Source organism: Rhinopithecus bieti, unplaced genomic scaffold (genome assembly GCF_001698545.2).
Source record: "Rhinopithecus bieti isolate Rb0 unplaced genomic scaffold, ASM169854v2 scaffold_74548, whole genome shotgun sequence".
Taxonomy (NCBI): domain Eukaryota; kingdom Metazoa; phylum Chordata; class Mammalia; order Primates; family Cercopithecidae; genus Rhinopithecus; species Rhinopithecus bieti.
In genome coordinates, this window is record NW_016828873.1 from 733,616 (window position 1) to 754,391 (window position 20,776).

Genomic DNA, 20,776 nt, shown 5'->3' on the forward strand with positions numbered 1-20,776 from the left:
AAGAAAGAAAGAAAGAAAGAAAGAAAGAAAGAGAGAGAGAGAGAGAGAGAGAGAGAGAGAGAGAGAGACAGAAAGAAAGAAAGAAAGAAAGAAAGAAAGAAAGAAAGAGAGAAAGGAAGGAGAAAAGAAATAATTCCTCTTCCAATATTGGGCAACTACAGACCTTTCCAACCAAAATCTTTGCTCACAGGAATATATATATATTTCTATATCATTGATATAGAAATCTATATCAAATCTATATCATTTGATGTAGAATATATATGTAATATTTATATATCAAATACATAGTGGAGGATATTCTTTTAGAAAATATTCAATATATACAGGTATAATTTAATTTTTTACTTTTTAAAAAAATTATTCCTTTAGCCAATCAAGGGGCAAGCCCCAGGAGTCAGGACGAGTCCTAATGCTGTGACCCAGTCACACCGCAGTGCTTGCCCATGTCCCGCCGGCCCACTCCTTGTTGACCTGCACTGCTGTGGCCGCAGCGGCACCATGACTGTGTGTGTCATGCTCTTGTCCTTGTTGGTGTCTAGTGTTTGGGGGAACGAGTGTAGTTCCTGTTCTGTTATTTTCATAAATGGAAGTTGGCCTATACCAGGAGAGTGAATCCCAGACGTGATGCATTGTCCATGGGCTTCTCTGTGAAGGAAAACCTTTCTTGGCCAGGACTTGCAGTAGGTGACCTGTTTCATCGTCTTTGGGCTACCCTCATGGTGATGGTGAAGGGAGTGGACAAACTGGCTCTACCATCAGGCATGTCATTTCATACCTTTTGGAGAATGCAGTTCCTTTTGGTCTTGACAGTGTTGCAAATTCCATTCACTCTTTATTTCCCGAGGAAATTCCTGTTGTTTTGCAGTTGGTTCTTAGTGAGGAAAAAGTGTATTTGGTAGGGAAAGCAAACTCAGTGTTTGAAGACCTTTCAGTCATCTTAGGACAACTCCATTATCACTTGTTTCAGGAAAACTCCATTCTCAGTTCACTTCCCTGAATTCTCTGAGTAGGAACAATGGAGTTGACCTGCTCTTTCTTTCTGAACTCCAAGTGCTCCATGATATTTCAAGCTTGGTGTCTTGTCATAAGCATCTAGCCAAGGATCATTCTCCTGATTTATATTCACTGGAACTGGCATGTTTGGATGAAACTGGGAAGCATTACGGGGAAGACTGAACAATTCAGAGTTGCTTCTAATATCCTTGTTGACATTCTTCAAAAGTTTGCAGGTGGCATGTACAATCTTTATGGTGGGAATGCAGTGGTAGAGTTAGTCACTGTTAAGGCATTTGACACCTCCCTCGTGAGGAAGACAGGGACTATCTTTGAGGCAAAACAAATGAAGAACCCAGCAAGTCCCTGTAACCTTGCATATAATTTTGAATATTCAGTGATTTTCAACATTATACTTTGAATAATGATTGCCTTGACCCTGGCTGTGGTTATCACCTCTTAAAATATTTGGAACATGGATTCTGGATATGATAGCATCATTTAGAGGATTACAAACCAGAATATTTGAATAGATTGAATATTCATTGTGCCAGAATTAGAAAAGGGGTTTGGAAATTGGCTGTTTTTTAAAATATATCTTACATTGTGATTTAAAGTAGATAGTATACTTTAAATTTATTAAAAACTCACATTTTTTCTCTATTTGGTGTGTGCCTGTGGTTTTTTTATAGGGTGAATTATAGTATTGATGTGAATCAAACTGTATGGTGTAGTTTCCATAATACACTGAAATATGATATAGCCATTTACTAACACGATTTAATTCCCTCTAATGAGTTTAGAAATATGCACTGAAAGAAATTATAACATTTAGAATAGCTTGTGCTATTTATTATGGAAAAAATGCACTGAATTTATTAGAGAAACTTAATGAATGTTTAACTTCTTTACACAGCATAGGTGAAAATCATGTTTGGGCTGTTGTATGCTGTGAACAATTTGTAAATGTCTTCATTTGATGTAAGTATCTCTGAAACAAGAGAAAACGTTTTTAACTTCAATTAGCCCTAAAATACGGATGTGATTATACAATCGCTTAGTTTTGAAACTTTCTGATTGACAGAAGATGGCTGCTTTTTAACCTTCTTCTTCAAGTTTGGTGACCCATACGGTCTAGTATGGATACTAAAAATAATTACTTTTATCTAAGAAGAAACTAGCCTTGTGGAGTATAAATGCTTTTAATTATACACACAAAAATCACTGAAGCATGATTATAAAATATTTTTAGTTCAGTAACTTGTCCCCTTGTGTAAGTTACTATGGTTTGTGGTCCAACTTCATCCTATAGAATATTAAGTGGAAGTGGATGAGTTCTACTTTTTATGTTGGAGTGTACTCATGTCTATAAAGACTGACACGTTAATAATAATTCTGAAAAAAAATTTTCTTTAAAACTCTTGTACTTAGCCAATGTTTAATGTCCTATTTACATAATGGAGTCTGAAACTCAGAGGAACTCCCTGTGGTACCCAAAAGTATAATGTATATCTAATAGAGTGATATATATATATATATATATATATTATTAGTTCATATATTCAGGTCATAAAACACAATTACATTTTAAAAGAATTTTAGACAGAAGCAACTTTGAATATATTAAAGCTGCAGTGCAGAAGCACATTAAAGTTTTAGGATAAAATTTTTTCCACTGGAGGGTGCAATTTTGTCAGTATATCAAAATATTCACATTCCTTTAATGAATATAATATCTTTATATAATAGATATCAGAGAACTGATTTGTTTCTAAGACACTCAACACAGAATGCTAAGCAAATTTCAATGAAACTTTAAATAATGAAAATTCCCCCAATAAGGAATCCATGGACTTTATTCCACAATACATTATGTAATTAGGATCAAGTAAGCTGAACATAATTTTATTCTTTTATTACCTTTTTTGGATAACATATATGACTTTCTTGGCTATTAATACCGCAAAAATGTATGCTAATAATTCATGCTGAAGATACAGTTCTACTTATTATTAAGTTTTATAGTTGTTTTCTTTAGCAGTCTATGCATTTATTTAAAATTCTTTATGAAATACAGATTTATTTTATTAGACTTTATACTCAGTAATAATGGGTAGTCTAAGATTAAATGTAAATTAAATAAACAAAATTAACATATAAATTTAACTGAAATTTTTTTGTTATATACAACATATAGTATGAAGGCTATTAGACAATGTGTGCTTTAAATATAATACTAATGAAACATGAATTATAATAAAATCTAGTATTTATTAAGCACTGGCTAGGTATGAGGCACAGTTCTATATTTATTAACTTTGCATTTGTAATTTACTTACTCATCACAACAACCTCAACAAATAGATATAATTTTCTCCATTTCACAGATGAATTCAATGTGCCAAGTGACTTGTCCAATTCCATACAATTAATACCTGAACTCCGCTGAGATGGCCTGGCTCCAGAGCCCAGACTTAATCACTATTCAACAACTGTGTTAACCTTGTTGATGCCAACCACTGCTACTCAAATACCAATGTGTTGATTTTTATTTTAGACACTTGAAGTCAGGCACTTTCCATTATGAGTTAATGTTTCAAAGTTATCCATCAAATATGTGTTTATGTTTTCTATTTGGCCTAAATTAATATAACTTCTTTAATTATGACTTAGATAAATGAAACTGTGGCAGAGCATCTTAATTGCCTACCCCACCAGCTCTTTCCATCCCTCTCAGTAACAAAACATCAATATTTTGCTGGCACATTGCCACAGTATAAGACTACATTTTCCAGCCTCCCTCTCAGATATGAATGGCCACATAAATGAATGAACTAACATTTGGCTCCTTGTTACTTATGTAATGAAATGTTAGGTGTAAGTGTTGTGTGGAACTTCCGGGAAGTCTTCTCAAAAACTAAGGTCTGTGATCTTGCTGCACTTACTCTTAGTTACTGTTTTCCACTACCTGCAGTGTGGGCATGAAGAGCAGCTAGAGCTTAACAGCTATTTTGGATCTTGGGGCAGGATAACAGAATGACAGCCAGACAAGGAAGGAACTACTATCTCCGTTAAGCCCATATTTTGAGTCTGCCTAGCATACACAACTGTATCTAATCCTACTAACAAGTTTGATAGGTTTTAAGAGTTCATTTTGTCTATCTTTTGGGCCTCAGTCCACCCCAGATCACAGCCTTTCTTCCTTTCCTCTTTTCTTTTCTTTTTTCTTTTCTTTTCTTTTTTTCTTTCTATGGTAATCTCATTCCGTCACCCAGGCTGGAGTGCAGTGGTGCAATCTCTGCTTACTGCAATTCTGCCTCCCGGGTTCAAGTGATTCTTGAGCCTCAGCCTCCCGAGGAGCCGGGACCAGAGGAGCGCACCATTATGCCCAACTAATTTTTGTATCTTTTGTGGAGATGTGGAGATGGGGTTTTACCATGTTGCCCAGGCTGGTTTTGAACTCCTGAACTGAAACGATCCACCTGCCTCAGCCTCCCAAAGTGTGGGGATTATAGGCATGAGCCACTATGCCCAATAGATATGATTCTACCATGAGGTCATCAAATATCCTTACAAGCTACATGAACTTTGAATATGTTATTAAGCTACTAATATATTTATGCTTATTTTTTACATCATAATTTTTTAAAGATAATTTCTACCTGAAGTCCAAAATTATTTACTTAAATTATTTTACAAGTAGTAGTAACTTGTGTAGTAGTGATTTGTGATCAATTTTTAAATTGTCAATTATTAAAATACTTTAGTTTTTGCAGATTATATTTCCCCTTTTGTAACCAGGAAGGTACTTGTTTTAGGCTATGTGTTTGTGCCCTGTCCCCTGCCATCCATCTGTTGAAATCCTAACCCCTAATGGGATGATATTAGTAGGAGGTTGGGCCTCTGGGCAGTAATTAGGTTTAAATGAGGTCATGAGGGTAGAGCCCTCATGATGCTATTAGCATCCATAGAAGAAGAGAGAGGCAATATTCTCTCTCCCCTAGTGTGTGTTCGCACCAAGGAAGGCCATGTGAGGTTGTTTTCAGGAAGAGGACTGTTTCCATGATGCTGTTAAAGATAAACCCAAGACTGGGAAGAAAAAGAGGTTTAATTGGACTTACAGTTCAACGTGACTGGGGAGGCCTCAGTCATGGTGGGTGGCAAAAGGCACTTCTTACATGGTGACAGTGAGAGAAAATGAAGAGATGCAAGAGCAAAAACCCCTGATAAAACCATTGGATCTTGTGAGACTTACTACCATGAGAACAGTATGGGGGGAAACTGTCCCCATGATTCAAATTATCTCCCACCAGGGTCCTCCCACAACATATGGGAATTATAGTAATACAATTCAAGATGAGCTTTGGATGGGGACACAGAGCCAAACCATATCATTCCATCCTTGACCCCTGTGAATGTCATGTCCTCATATTTCAAAACCAATCATGCCTTCCCAACAGTTCTCCAAAGTCTTATCTCATTTCAGCATTAAGCCAAAAGTCCACAGTTCAAAATGTCATCTGAGACAAGGCAAGTCTCTTCTGCCTATGAGCCTGTAAAATCAAAAGCAAGCTAGTTACTTTCTAGATACAATGGGGGTACAGGTATTGGGTAAATACAGCCATTCCAAATGAGAGAAATTGGACAACACAAAGGGGTTACAGGGCCCATGCAAGTTTGAAATCCAGCAGGGCAGTCAAATTCTAAATGATCTCCAAAATGATCTCCTTTGACTCCATGTCTCATATCCAGGTCATGCTGATGCAAGAGGTAGGTTCCCATAGTCTTAGGCAGCTCTGCCCCTGTAGTTTTGCAGGGTATAGCCCCACTCCTGGCTGCTTTCACAGGCTGGAATTGAGTGTCTGTGGCTTTTCCAGGCTCATGGTACAAGCTGTCGGTGGATCTACCATTCTGGCATCTGGAGGACAGTGGCCCACTTCTCACAGCTCCACTAGGCAGTGCTCCAGTAGGGACTCTGTGTCGGGGCTCCAACCCCACAGTGCCCTTCTGCACTGCCCTAGCAGGGGTTCTCCATGAGGGCTCCGCTCCTACAGGCAACTTTTGCCTGGGCATCCAGGCGTTTCTTTACATCTTCTGAAATCTAGATGGAGGTTCCCAGACTTCAATTCTTGACTTCTGTGCACCCATAGGCTCAACACCACGTGGGAACTGCCAAGGTTTGGGGCTTACACCCTCTGAAACCATGGGCTGAGCTGTACCTTGACCCCTTTTAGCAATGACTGGGACACAAGGCACCAAGTCCCTAGGCTGCACACAGCATGGGGACCTGGGACTGGGCCCACGAAACCATTCTTTCCTCCTAGGCTTCTGGGTCTGTGATAGGAGGTCCTGCCATGAAGACCTATCACATTCCCTGGAGACATTTTCCCCATTGTTTTGGGGATTAACATTTGGCTCCTTGTTACTTATGCAAATTTCTGCAGCCAGCTTGAATTTCTCCTAAAAAAAATATGTTTTTTTTTCCATGATGAGATACCATCTCACACCAGTTAGAATGGTGATCATTAAAAAGTCAGGAAACAACAGGTGCTGGAGAGGATGTAGAGAAATAGGAACACTTTTATACTGTTGGTGGGACTGTAAACTAGTTCAACCATTGTGGAAGACAGTGTGGTGATTCCTCAAGGATCTAGAACTAGAAATACTATTTGACCCAGCCATCCCATTACTGGTTATATACCCAAAGGATTATAAATCATGCTGCTATAAAGACACATGCAGGAGGGGATATAGCTCAGGGTTAGAGCATTGGACTGCAGACCAAGACACATGCACACATATGTTTATTGTGGAACTATTCACAATAGCAAAGACTTGGAACCAACCCAAATGCCCATCAATGATAGACTGGATTAAGGAAATGTGCCACATATACACTATGGAATACTAGGCAGCCATAGAAAAGGATGAGTTCATGTCCTTTATAGAGACATGGATGAAGCTGGAAACCACCATTCTGAGCAAACTGTTGCAAGGACAGAAAACCAAACACTGCATGTTCTCACTCATAGGTGGGAATTGAACAATGAGAACACTTGGACACAGGGCAGGGAACATAACACACTGGAGCCTGTCGTGGGGTGTGGGGAGCGGGGAAGGATAGAATTAGGAGATATACCTAATGCAAAAGATGAGTTAACGGGTGCAGCACACCAACATGGCACGTGTATACATATGTAACAAACCTGCACATTGTGCACATGTACTCTAGAACTTAAAGTATAATTTTAAAAAATTGATTTTCTTTTCTGCTGCATCGCCAGGCTGCAAATTTTCTGAACTTTTATGCTCTTTTTCCCTTTTGAAATGAAATGCTGTAACAGCACCCAAGTCACCATTTGAATGTTTTGCTGCTTAGAAATTTCTTCCACCAGATACCTTAAATCATCTCTCTCAAGTTCAAAGTTCCACAAATCTCTAGGGCAGGGGCAAAATGCCACCAGTCTCTTTGCTAAAACATAACAAGAGTCACCTTTACTCCAGTTTCCCAACAAGTTCCTCATCTCCATCTGAGACCCCCTTATTGTCCAATATCGCTATCAGCATTTTGGGCAAAGCCATTCAACAAGTCTCTGGGAAGTTCCAAGCTTTCCCACATTTTCCCGTCTTCTTCTAAGCCCTCCAAACTGTTCCAACCTCTGCCTGATACCCAGTTCCAAAGTGGCTTCCACGTTTTTGGATATCTTTTCAGCAATGCCCACTCTGCTGGTACCAAGGTACTGTATTAGTCCGTTTTCAGGCTGCTGATAAAGACATACCCCAGACTGGGAAAGAAAAGAGGTTTAATTGGATTTACAGTTCCACGTGACTGGGGAGGCCTCAGAATCATGGCGGGAGGTGAAAGGCACTTTTTACATGGTGTCAGCGAGAGAAAATGAGGAGATGCAAAAGCGGAAACCCCTGATCAAACCATCAGATCTTGTGAGACTTACTACCATGAGAACAGTATGAGGGAAATTGCCCCCTTGATTCAAATTGTCTCCCACTGCATTCCTCCCACAACATGTGGGAATTATGGGAGAACAATCCAAGACAAGATTTGGGTGGAGACACAGAGGCAAACTATATCAAGGACCCTCTCCAAGAACCTGACCATGCTGACACCCTGTTCTTGGACTTCCAGCCTCCAGAAATAAATGAGAAATAAATATGTGTTATATGTGCCACCAAGTCTGTGATATTCTGTCATAGCAGCTCAAACTGACAGGGACAGGCATTATGGTGTACTCTTCTTAAGTTCAAATAAATTTGAAAGTATTTTATGAGATTAGTAACATGATGTGGTAGTAAAATTGAATAAGTATGACGCAGCTATTTTCTGTAAAGGAACTTGCAAACTTCCTAGCTTCCTGGCATTTCCTCTTTGCTCAGACATAAGCCTAGAGCCTTCTGATTTGTCTTTTCCCTCCCCCAAATCCTAATTAATTATTTATTAATACAATTTCAACTTTTAGATTCACGGGTACATTTGCAGATTTGTTCCATGGGCATATTGCATGACATTGAGGTTTGGGGTATGAGTGATCCCGTCACCCAGATAGTGAGCATAGTGCCCAATAGGTGGTTTTTCAGCCCTTGTTCCCCTCCTTTTCTCCCTTCTCTAGTAGTTCCCAGTGTCTATTGTTCCCGTCCCATGTCTATGTGCACTCAATGTTTAGCATTCACTTTTAAGTGAGAACATAGGCTATTTGGTTTTCTGTTTCTGAATTAATTCAATTAGGATAACGGTCTGCCTGCTAATTTGTCTTTAAACTTGCCATCTGCTTCTCATTTTAAAGAAAAAGAATAATGAGGCTTGTTTTAAGGTCTTTTCCTCGCGATTTAAGCAAGGTTTGGGGGAAAAAAAAAGACCTACAGCTTCACCCTAGATTAGAAGATGACCAAAAGTCTATGGGAGATATGGAAATCATACAGGTTTTAAGATTCTGCCATATGTAATAATAACAGTAGCAACATAATATGGTTTTAATAATGCTATCTTCTATAGCATTTATAATATGTTCGGCACTATGCTAATTGCATTATATGTATTAAGTCATGTTATCTTCACAGCACTCTGAAATAAGTACTAATGTTTTACAGCTGAGAGAACTCAGTCACATTGATACTAACTTGCTTGAAGTCACTCAGCTGCAGTGGAAATATTAAGACTTCAACTCATGCTTTTTGACCTTACAATATTACTGTAACGTCTTAATCCATTCAGATAATTGTTAGAATTATTGCATTGAATTAGCTCAATGAAAAATACAATTAGGGAAATATAAAAAGCTATACTAAATATTTTTTGGTCTGTACTATCAGATCCTCTTTCTTGGATCGAAGTGTAAATTTATGTAAATCACTGTTAGAATATGTATTGCATTAATAATACAAGATTTTTAATTTTTTAGCCACCTTAGATAAGTTCCACAAAAATTTATAGTAGTTACCTCAAATTCTTCATGTTTTTTCTATTTATGGGATTTCACCATATGTAGGTCTTAACATAGATATGACAACTCAAGTTTAGATTCAGTCTTGGGAAATAATCACTATGTGGCAAATTGACTATCTGATAAGTTATTGATTATATCTAGTTCTCTTCACGTCTGGTTGCTCTTGCAGGTGAATAAAATTATCCACTTTCATGTCTACCAGCAGTATGTGAAAGGAAATAATAGTTAGAACTAGAAAGATCCTTGAAAATCAATCAATTACTCCTTGTATTTTTTCAGAGAAAAAGAAGTCCCAGACTGATAAAATAGTCTTGACCAACATAATTTACCCAAAGAAAGGGTAGAGGTAAATATAGAGCGTGCACTCTAGTATCAGGAGTTCTAGGCTAAATCTTGGCTTTGCAATTGATTAATCAAAAATCTTAGACATGTTATTTAGTCTCTTGGAGGATCAAGTTTTTAACTGGCAAAATTAGAGATATTAAAGATGATAATATCTCATGAAATTGTCATTGATGATCAAATGATCAAATATAAGGCACAGTGTTTTGCAAACTATTAAGTGTTATGCAGATGTTTAGCTGTAATTAATAGACTTTGCTTCCCAATTTGGAGAGAAATGCTATAAAATGTGTATACCATCAACAATTTGGAATTGATTCTTGTAAGAAGACAAGAGCAGAATAAATTATAGCTTCTTTATTACATGTTTTATAAAGAGTTACAGGCATTATCTTAAATACTAAATAATTAGAATACAATTCCTGCTTCATTTTAAAGTCATATGTTTATAATCTCATAAAATTATTTTAGGGTTGTCCAGTGCAAGTAGAACAGGACTACCCCTCGTCATCTTATTTTGATATTTTCATAAATCACATGTAATATTTGAAAGGAATGTCTACCATTTGCCACTTCCAGACTCCTCTTACAAGGTATTCCACATGCCTGTTGCCAGGTGAGTAGATGTGAGACTGGATTCTGGTAGAGCTGGAATCACAGAAGGATGTATGCTAAAGTCAGATAAAGTACAATAGGGGAACACATGAGGCTTGTTTTAAGGTCTTTTCCTCGCAATTTAAGCAAGGTTTGGGGGGGTAAAAAAAAGACCTACAGATTCACCCTAGATTAGAAGATGACCAAAAGTCTATGGGAGATATGGAAATCATACAGGTTTTAAGATTCTGCCATATGTAATAATAACATTTGATACCCTGGTAAGGACCCTAGGAAACAGTGCAAACATGCCGATAGAATGAAATTTATAGTATGAAGAAAGTGATGAACCACAATAAGCAATGTAGAAAATTCCAGAAATGACATCCCAGAGGCTGAAATAAGGGATTAAAAGACTAGGCAAAATGGGCATGCTAACTGGATATACCATGTATATGGAAAGACCACCAGATACCTAGTTTCCATGGAAGGTCTAGAACCATCACTGTTTACAATCAGGAACATTTTGGTGAGAGAAATACCAATATCAGAGTCTTAGCAGTAGCTCTCTTCTGTAGACGAGGGCTGATGATAGGAGATGCTATTTGTTGTAGGCTGAATAGTGCCTACCCCACCACAACCAAAGATGTCTCCATCCTAATTCTTGGAACCTACGGATGTGTAACCTTCATAATTTAAGGGACTTGGGAGATTTAATTAAATTAAGGATTCTGAGATGAGGAGATTATCCTGGACTACATAGGTGGGCCCAATGTAATTATAGGGGGTCCTTATAAGAGAAAGGTAGAAGGGTGAGAGTTAGAGAATGCGATGTGACAATGGAAGTAGGGGTTGTAATGATGCAGCCATGAACTAAGGAATGCAGGCAGCCTGCAGAAGCTGGAAAATGCAAGTAAATGGATTATTCTCTTGAGGCTCCAAAGGGAATGCAGTTCAGATTACACTTTGATTTTAGCCTAGTGAGACTTATTTTGGATTTTGACACTCAAATCTGCAAGAGAATAAATTTTATATTGTTTTAGGATACTGTGTGTGGTAATTTGTTACAGTAGTAATGGGAAACCAATACACTTAAAGAACTGGGCTAACTGGTGGAAATGACACTCTAAGACAACAGAGATAAAATGGTAATGCTTAACAGTAAGGAGTCAGGTCGATGCAGTTACAGTAAAGAAGAGCAATGTTTGAGTGGTAGTCAGCAGATGTGAGACAAAGAGGGTTATAAGAGATGATGACCAGAACATGGTGTCTTTAGGGGCAAGATAGATGGGCAGCCAACACAGATACTACTCAGTCTACACAATGAAAATAAATCGAGAATAGATGTACAGAAGGCTGAGGCCAGTTGCTTCAGTTAAAAAAATCATGATTCCTCTTCTAAATTTTGGTTTTCAAACCCCAAATTCATTGACTGAAGGAGAGGCCAGGTCTCTAACAAAAAGGGCTCTTTGTTACCATATACACTTTCTAAGGGATCTAATACTATCACAGTAGGTCTTTCCTATATTTAGGTAACTACATTCTGGGGAAAGATAAATATACAAACATTTTAAGGACTGCTTAAACTCAGAATCTGAGTTGATACTGTTACTCAAGAGAACCAAAAATCTCATCACAGCCCCTCTATTAGAGTGAAGACATATGAGGGTCAAGTAATAGGATCCTGGCTCATATACTGCTCACAGAGTCCACTAGTTCCAAAGATATACTTCGGATTTATTTTCCTAGTCTTTGAAGGGATCATTTAAATGGATATCCTTGACAGTTGACACAACTCCCACTTTGGTTCTTTGGCCTGGGAAGAAAGAGTAATCATAGCAAGGAAGTTTAAGTGGAAGTTGTTGAAACTGCATCCCCATGTGGCCAAGATAGTTAAAAAAAACAAAACAAAAACAGTGTTCCATGTCAAGAAGAATGGTAGAAATTAATGCAATTTTTAAAAGTTGCAGAATTGGTGATACTGTATTTTCATTTGATCCACTGGTCTGATCTCTAGAAAAGTGAGATAGTTCCTGGAGGAATGACAATAGATACTGCAAACTCTGTCAAGTAGTTGCCCTAATTGCAACTGCCATACCAAATAAGGTACCTTTTCTAGCATCAATTAAAAAGAAAGTAGGTACATGTATCTGGGAAATGTATTTAAGTAGAATCTAAGTGGCACTAACCACAGTTCTCTACACTGCACCTGATCTCAAGGATGTAAATGATTGTCCTTATCTCTCTCCTCTACCGTGAACTCCAGAAGACCCTCACCCTCAGCTGTTCAAGGTGACTTACTGGGAGCATGACCCAGGCTCCCACCACAAGGAGTCTGAGCCCTTTGCTCACCAAGCCCTTCTTAGGGCACATCTTTTATATTTGCCCATTTACATTGAGATTGGTCAAGTATGTATCAAGAGCCACGTAGGTGAGGGCCAAACATGTTCCTCCCACCATACTACTAGAATATGCTTAACTGACAACCTATAGCTGTTGACTTATTCAAGGTCCACCTCAACTTTTGAGCCATGACTATGCTCTTCTCAGGGCAGGCAATGGCTGAGTAATGGCAGTACATGGGTCTAATCATTTCTGCCTAAAGTAATATCCCTCTAATGGGTTCTTCTAATAAGTTCTCTGCTGCAGAACTCCCCCACTGAGCTGGAGAGAAATTTGTCAGTCCTACATTGTGATTTGCTTAATCCCTTGCCAAATGCTGTCTCCTCCTTTTGTGTTTCACAGATGTTACCTCCCCTCCCCCAATACCTTGTTTTTACTCCTTACTCCATCTCTGTGTCTGCTTCCCAAAGAACCTGAGTGACCAGCACAAGGAGGTAGGGTAGGGTAGAGGCATGTGGATGCACCTATGGGAATGAGCATATGGTATGAAGATATTTTTATTACTTGTTGTAGTGGTTTTAAAAATGCATTGATAATCTTCTCTGGTTCCTGGTTCCCTCATCTTGAGTTTAGACTGAACCTAGTGACTCAATTTTAATGAACAGAATAAAGGGAAAGTGATGATGTGCAACTCTGGAGACTAGTTTATAAAAGGCACTGAGTTTCCTGACTCTTCTCTCTTGTATAGCTTTCTCTGGGGGAAGCAAACTAGCATGTCATGAGGACACTAAGTTATCACTGGAACAGCCCATGTGGTGAGGAACAAGCCTTCTTCCAACAGCCATCTGAGTGAGCTTGGAGATAGATCCGTCAGTCCCTAGACTGCAACCTCAGGAAACAACCTGACTACAACCTCTTGAAAGATTGTGAACTAGAAACAGCAGTTTTTAGTTGCCAAGAGTTGGAGGAATTTGTTAAACAGTAATAGTTAACAAATATAGACCCTCAGAAATTATCCACAGTTGAAGAGGCACTGAAAAAAGAGAGAAAATGACTTGCTCAGTTTTCATTAGTCAGCCTCTGTCATCAGCCACTTCAGTGATGGCATAATGGTTCCAAAGATAGAGAAGTCATGTGGGCAAGGACAGAAGCTATTCATGGTTCCAGTAACATAGGCTTCCATTCACCAAGGCTTATCTAGCTGCTGCTGCTCCTAGAAGTCCAATCTGGCAAAAATAGAGCACAACACTGAAACATCCTTTGAGGAAAGCAGTCAATTAGGCCAGATAATTACATTAGATCCTTTCTTCTATAGTGCAGAAATGGGCACATGCTCTTAGAATTCAGTTATGTCAGTCACATCCTATCCCATACTACTGAGAAACTGCTGGCCTGACAGAATGATGGAAGCATTTGTTGAAAGTACAACTGAGATACAAGCTCACAGATGCTTCCTTTTAAGAGTGGGGCATCATGTTTCAGGAGATAGTGTATATTTTAAATCTTTGACATATATGGCACTATGTCCCCAGTAGGCAAATATATGGGAACCAACGGGTAAAAGCAGGAGTGGCCCTATTTTCCCTCCTGTCAGAGACTCAGTAGGGGAACTTATGTTTACTGTCCCTGCCATTTTGATGCGTAGAAGTCATCATGTTTTGAAGACCTCCTTTCAAAGTGGGGATGCTTCCACTTACGTCCCATTAATTAAGCTACAGCTGTCACCTGTGCACTTTGGGTTGCTCATACTAAGAGACAGCAGTCAGAGAGAGAAGTCAACATTCTGAAAGAGGTAACTGAGCCAGATCATCAAGCAAAGGTAGGACCACAGAAGCTTGAAAGATGTTAGTGCATTGTAGCTTGTTCATGTACTGCTTTTGGAATCCTGTGATTACCATGTGATTAAGTCTGTGTTACCCTGCTAGATGATGACAGACACATGGTCCCATTGTCCATGTGCCTCAGTGGATAGGCTGCCAAATATCAGTCATATGAGTGAGACTATCCTAGATTAACCAGCCATCAGCCAAACCACCCACTGAGTGTAGCAGAGGCTTGAGCAAGCCAACAGAGATCAGCCGAGGTGATTCAGACCACAGAATCATAAGTTAAATAAATGGTTGTTTTGTTAAGTACCTGAGTTTTACAGTGGTTTGTTATGGACCAAGAGTGAGCTGATATAAGAAACAGCTTGCCAAGAGAAGGGTTTTAGAAACCAGAATACTGTGGCTATTTCTCTTAAAAGCTATATGATCCAAGGATCATTTTGAGAAAATGGGTATTCGTGCTTCTGAATCAAATATTTTATCATCTACCATGATCCCATCCTGGTGACTTGACTGCAACCACAGGTGAATCTTGAGGATTTCTTTATTTTATGTTAGGTTTAACCTGAAGTAATTACCTAGTAGCCTGCTTATGTTATCCTTTCCCCTGGTTCTACTTGGACCCAGCTTGGAATCCTTAATCTTATAGTTGTGTTCCTCTGGGTTCCAGTACAAACACATTTTAGACAGAAAATAGACTGTGTCATTATTAACCATACATATTGTGGGGTGAACTTGAGAAGTAGCCCTGTACCCACCATGTAGTTATGATCTATATGGCTTCTATTTCCTTTTTTTTTTTTTTTTGAGATGGAGTCTCGCTCTGTCATCCAGACTGGAGTGCAGTGGTGCAATCTCGGCTGACTGCAACCTCCACCTCCCAAGTTCAAGCGATTCTCCTGCCTCAGCCTCCTGAATAGCTGGGACTACAGGCATGTGCCACCATGCCAAGCTAATTTTTTGTATTTGTGGTACAGACAGGGTTTCACCGTGTTGGCCAGGCTGATCTCAAACTCCTGACCAGCTCGTGATCCAACCGCCTCGGCCTCCCAAAGAGCTGTGATTATAGGTGTAAGCCACTGCACCCGGCTGGCTTTTATTTCCTCTTATTGCCTTATTGCACTGGCTAAAACTTTCAGTACCATGTTGAATAAGAGAGGTGAGGAGTGCACATTCTTGACATTTCTGTAATCTTAGGATGAAAATATTCTGTCTTTCCCCATTAAAAATAATGCTCGCTGTGGGGTTTGCTTGTAATGCTCTTTATCAAGTTAAAGAAGTTCCCCTCTATCCCTATTTTGTAAGAATTTCTATCATATATGGGAGTTAACTTTTTTCAAAGGGTTTTATGCATCTAACAATATGATTTTTCTTCTGTAAGCCTGTTGATATGGTGGATTACATTGATTTTCTAATGTTGAACCAGCCTTGCATACCTGAAATAAATCTCATTTTGTCGTGGTATATAATTCTCTTTAAGCTTTTTTATAAGAATTTTTAAGAATTCAACTTGCTAGTATTTTATTGATATTTTTTGCATTTATGTTCAGGAGAAACATTGGCCCGTAGTGTTTCTTTTTTATAATTTCTTTACCTGTTTTAGGCATTAGGGCAATGCTGACCTTGGAATGAGTCAGCAAATACTTTCTTTGCTTCTATTTTCTGGCAGAGATTGTAGAGAGTTTGGATCATTTATTCCTCAAATGTTTGGTGGAAATTACCAGAAAAAAAAAAAACGGAACATGGTGCTTTTATTTCAGAAGATTATTAATTATATTGATTACTAATTATTGATTCAATTTCTTTATCACATATTGCCCTTTCTCAGACTATTCTGGCTGTCATAACAAATTAATTTAACCTAGGTATATATAAACAATAGAAATTTATTTCTTACAGATCTGGAGGCTGGGAAGTCCAAGTTAAAGGCACCAGCAAATCTGGTATCTGGTGAGAGCCTCTTTCTCAAAGATGGCATCTTCTTGCAGCATCCTCACATGGTGAAAGGGGCAAGGCAGCTCCCTTCATCCTCTTTATAAGATCACTAATCCCATTCACAAGGGCCCCACCTCTTAATTTTATTACTGTAGGTATTAGGTTTGAATATATGAATATTTTGGGGGGGACACAAACATTTAGACAATAGATATTCCAGTTACTTATTATTTCTTATGTAAATTTTGTAGTTGGTGTCGCTAAAGGAATTGGTCCATTTCATTTAAGTTACCAAATTTGTAGACACAGTTGTTCATAGTATTCCTTTTTATTGTCCATGGGATCAGTAGTGATGACTTGTCTTTCATTTCTGATATTCATAATTCGTCTTTTCTCTCTTTTTAAATGCATGTCATTTTGGCAGAGGTTCATCAATTTTATTGATTATTTGAAAGGATCAGCTCTTCTTTCACTGATTTTCTCTATTTTGTTTTCAATTTTATTGATTTCTGCTCTTTATTACTTTCTTTTTCTGATTGCTTTGTATTTTTTTGATCTTCTTTCTCTAGGTTCTTAAGACAGTAGCTTCAATTATGGATTTGAGACTTATCTTCTCTAATGAATGCATTTAGTGCTATTAATTTTCCTCTCAGCACTATTTTCACTGTGTCCTACAAATATCTATATGTTGTATTTTCACTTTTCACTGAGTTTAATGTGCTTTTAAAATTTTTTGAGACTTCCTTTTTCCTCCATGGATTATTTAGAAGCATGTGTTTGAAGTGTCCAAGGGTTTGGACATTTTCTTTTTTTTTTTTTTTTTTTTTTTTGAGACGGAGTCTCGCTCTGTCACCCAGGCTGGAGTGCAGTGGCCAGATCTCAGCTCACTGCAAGCTCCGCCTCCCGGGTTTACGCCATTCTCCTGTCCTCAGCCTCCCGAGTAGCTGGGACTACAGGCGCCCTCCACCGTCGCCCGGCAGGTTTTTTTGGGTGTATTTTGAGGTAGAGACGGGTTTTCACCGTGTTAGCCCTAGGATGGGTCTCGATCTGTCCTGAGCCTCGTGATCGCGCCCGTCGTCGGCCTCCAAAGTGCTGGGATTCAGGCTTGAGCTCACCGCGCCCGCCCGGGTTTGAGCATTTCCTGTTACCTTTCTGTTCTTGATGTTATAGTTTGACTTTATTGTCAGAAACAAAACTGTATAGTTTTTTTAAATAAGTTTACATTCCAATTCCATAAGAATGTGGAAACACAGAAACAAATGAAGACAATAAAATGATCCCAAATTTCTCAAACAGATGTCAACTAATATTAATGTTGGATCAATTGATTATTTTTCATAATATGCTATTTATATAGATATCCCATTATACTCTATCTCAATATGTAAGACAATATTGCTTTGATCTTTTATTATTCTGCCTTTTTTCCCTTTACATTTCTCTGCCTTAAATATTTTTTGAAAGTGTGCTTTTTTTCTTAATGTGAAATCGTCTTTACAGTTAGCATGATTGTATATGTGTTACTCCTACATGTCAGTAAAAACAACCGCACCAACTAGCAGTAGTACGGTGGCTCGATGCCTGTTATCCCAAGCACCTTTGGGAGGGCCAAAGCAGGCAGATCATTGAGTCAGGAGTTTGAGACCAGCCTGATCCAACGATGAAGAAACCCCACCTCTACTAAAAATTACAAAATTAGCTGGCGTGTGGAGCATGCTATTAATCCCAAGCGACTTAGGAGGCTGAGGCAGGAAAATCGTTTGAACCTGGGAGCAGAGTTACAAGGAGCTGAGATCCATGCCACTGCACTCAGCTGTAGCAACAAGAGCGAAAACTGTCTCAGAAAAAAAAAAAAAAAAAAAAAAAAAAAAAAAAAAGAAAAAAAGGCCGGCGCCGGTGGCTCAAGCACTGTAATCCCAGCACTTTGGAGGCCGAGACGGGGCGGATCACGAGGTCAGAGATCAAGACCATCCTGGCTGAACCCGGTGAAACCCCGTCTCTCTAAAAAAAAAAAAAATGCAAAAATCTAGCCAGGCGGACGGTGGCGAGGCACCTGAGTCCGCAGCTACTCGGGAGCTGAGGCAGTGAGAATGGCGTAAACCCGGGAGGGGCGAGCTTGCAGTGAGCTTGAGATCTTGGCCACTGCTACTCGCAGGTCTGGGTGGACAGAGCGAGACTTTCGCGCGCGCAGAAAAAAAAAAAAAAAAAAAAAAAAAAAAAAAAAAAAATTGCACCGCACGCGATTGTAAAAAATCAGAACAAACTTAGTATCACAAAAGATAGAAAAAAATCATAAGAAATATATTGGCCTGTGAAAAGTGTCTTTCTTTTGGTGTCTTCACGTCGTAGTCTTCTGTGTACTTATGTATAGAACAGTATTGCCTTGGATAGATGCATCCTTTACTTACTCGTCAGTTGTCCATTTGCATATTCTGTCAGCTCCAGGGATATCAAGTTCTATATAATTTTAATTCTTTAAAATGTACTAAGTTTTTTTATGGCTCAGGTTATAGTCTATCCGGGTACATCTTCCATGCAAGCTTAAGAATAATGTGTATTCTGCCGTTAGGTGGAGTGTTCTATAAAAGTCGATTAGATTATATTGTTTCATCATGTTGTTGAGTTTCTTCTAGATTCTTTCCGAATTTTTTGTCTAATATTTATATCAAATTTTGATATTAAAATATCAAAAATTAAAATTCCCAACTATAATTACACACTTGTCTATTTGTCTTTTAAGTTCTATCAATGTTTGCTTCATATATTTTGCAGTTCTGATCTTGGGGACATACCCATTTAGGAATGCAATATATTCTTGCTTTGTATAATGTTTCTTTCTGTCTGGTAATTTTCTTTGCTGTAAAGTTGACCATACTTACTATTAATATTAGTCAGTGTTTAAATGATATATCTCTTAGTATCATTTTACTTTCAATCTGTCTATATTGTCATAGTTTATGTGGGTTTCTTATAGATGGCATATAGTTAGGTCATGTTTTAAAATCTACTTTGTAAATCTGTCTTTTAATTGATATATTTTACCCACTTACAAATAATATAATTATTGATACATTAGGGATAACATCTGCAGTTTTATTTTTTGTTTTCTGTTTGTTTTCTTTATTTTAATTTCCCTATTTTCTTTTTTCTGAATTCTATTTTGATATATCCATTTTAATGTCTCTATAATGTTTTCTGGTGTATCCCTTTGTATAGCTTTTGATGATTGCTCTAAGCTTATTATATATTATTTATAAAAATTATANATGGTTTCCAGCTTCATGCATGTCCCCGCAAAGGACATGAACTCATCCACTTTTATGGCTGCATAGTATTCCGTGGTGTGTATGTGCCACTTCTTTATCCAGTCTATCATTGATGAGCATTTGGTTTGGTTCCAAGTCTTTGCTGTTGTGAACAGTGCTGCAGTAAACACACGTGTGCATGTGTCTTTATAGTAGAATGATGTATAATCCTTTGAGTACATACCCAGTAATGGGATTGCTGGGTCAAATGGTATTTCTGGTTCTAGATCCTTGAGAAATCACCACATTGTCTTCCACAATGGTTGAACTAATTTATATTCCCACCAACAGTGTAAAAGTGTTCCTATTTCTCCACATACTCTCTAGCATCTGTTGTTTCCTGACTTTTCAATGATCGCCATTGTAACTGGCATAAGATGGTATCTCATTGTAGTTTTGATTTGGATTTCTCTAATGACCATTGATGATGAGCTTTTTTTATGTTTTTTGGCCTCATAAATGTCTTCTTTTGAGAAGTGCCCATTCATATTCTTCACCCACTTTTTGATGGGGTTGTTTTTCTCTTGTAAGCTCCTTGTAGATTCTGGATATTAGCCCTTTGTCAGATGGATAGATTGCAAAACTTTCCTCCCATTCTGTAGGTTGCCTGTTCACTCTGATGATAGTTTATTTTGCTGTGCAGAAGCTCTTTACTTTAATTAGATCCTATTTGTCAATTTTGGCTTTTATTGGCATTGCTTTTGATGTTTTAGTCATGAAGTCTTTGCCCATGTCTATGTCCTGAATGGTATTCTCTAGGTTTTATTCTAGGGTTTTTATGGTTTTAGGTCATACATTTCAGTCTTGAATCCATCTTGAGTTAATTTTTATATAAGGTGTAAGGAAGAGGACCAGTTGCAGTTTTCTGCATATGCCTAGTGAGTTTTTCCAACACCATTTATTAAATAAGGAATTATTTTCCCTATTGCTTGTTTTTGTCAGGTTTGTCAAAGTTCAGATGGTTGTAGATGTGTGG

General features: G+C 38.2%; 1 long non-coding RNA gene and 1 pseudogene across 1 annotated transcript in view; both read left to right on the plus strand.

Moving 5' to 3' along the window:
• The window catches only part of LOC108523856 (uncharacterized), a 27,086-nt gene extending 23,303 nt beyond the window's left edge, over window positions 1-3,783 (plus strand). The window contains exons 2-3 of the long non-coding RNA XR_001883909.1: window positions 1,913-1,977; window positions 3,384-3,783. This is a non-coding gene — a long non-coding RNA (uncharacterized LOC108523856). The remainder of the gene's footprint in view (window positions 1-1,912; window positions 1,978-3,383) is intronic.
• LOC108523853 (renin receptor pseudogene) lies at window positions 408-1,534 on the plus strand (annotated as a pseudogene).
• Window positions 3,784-20,776: the final 16,993 nt, after the last annotated feature.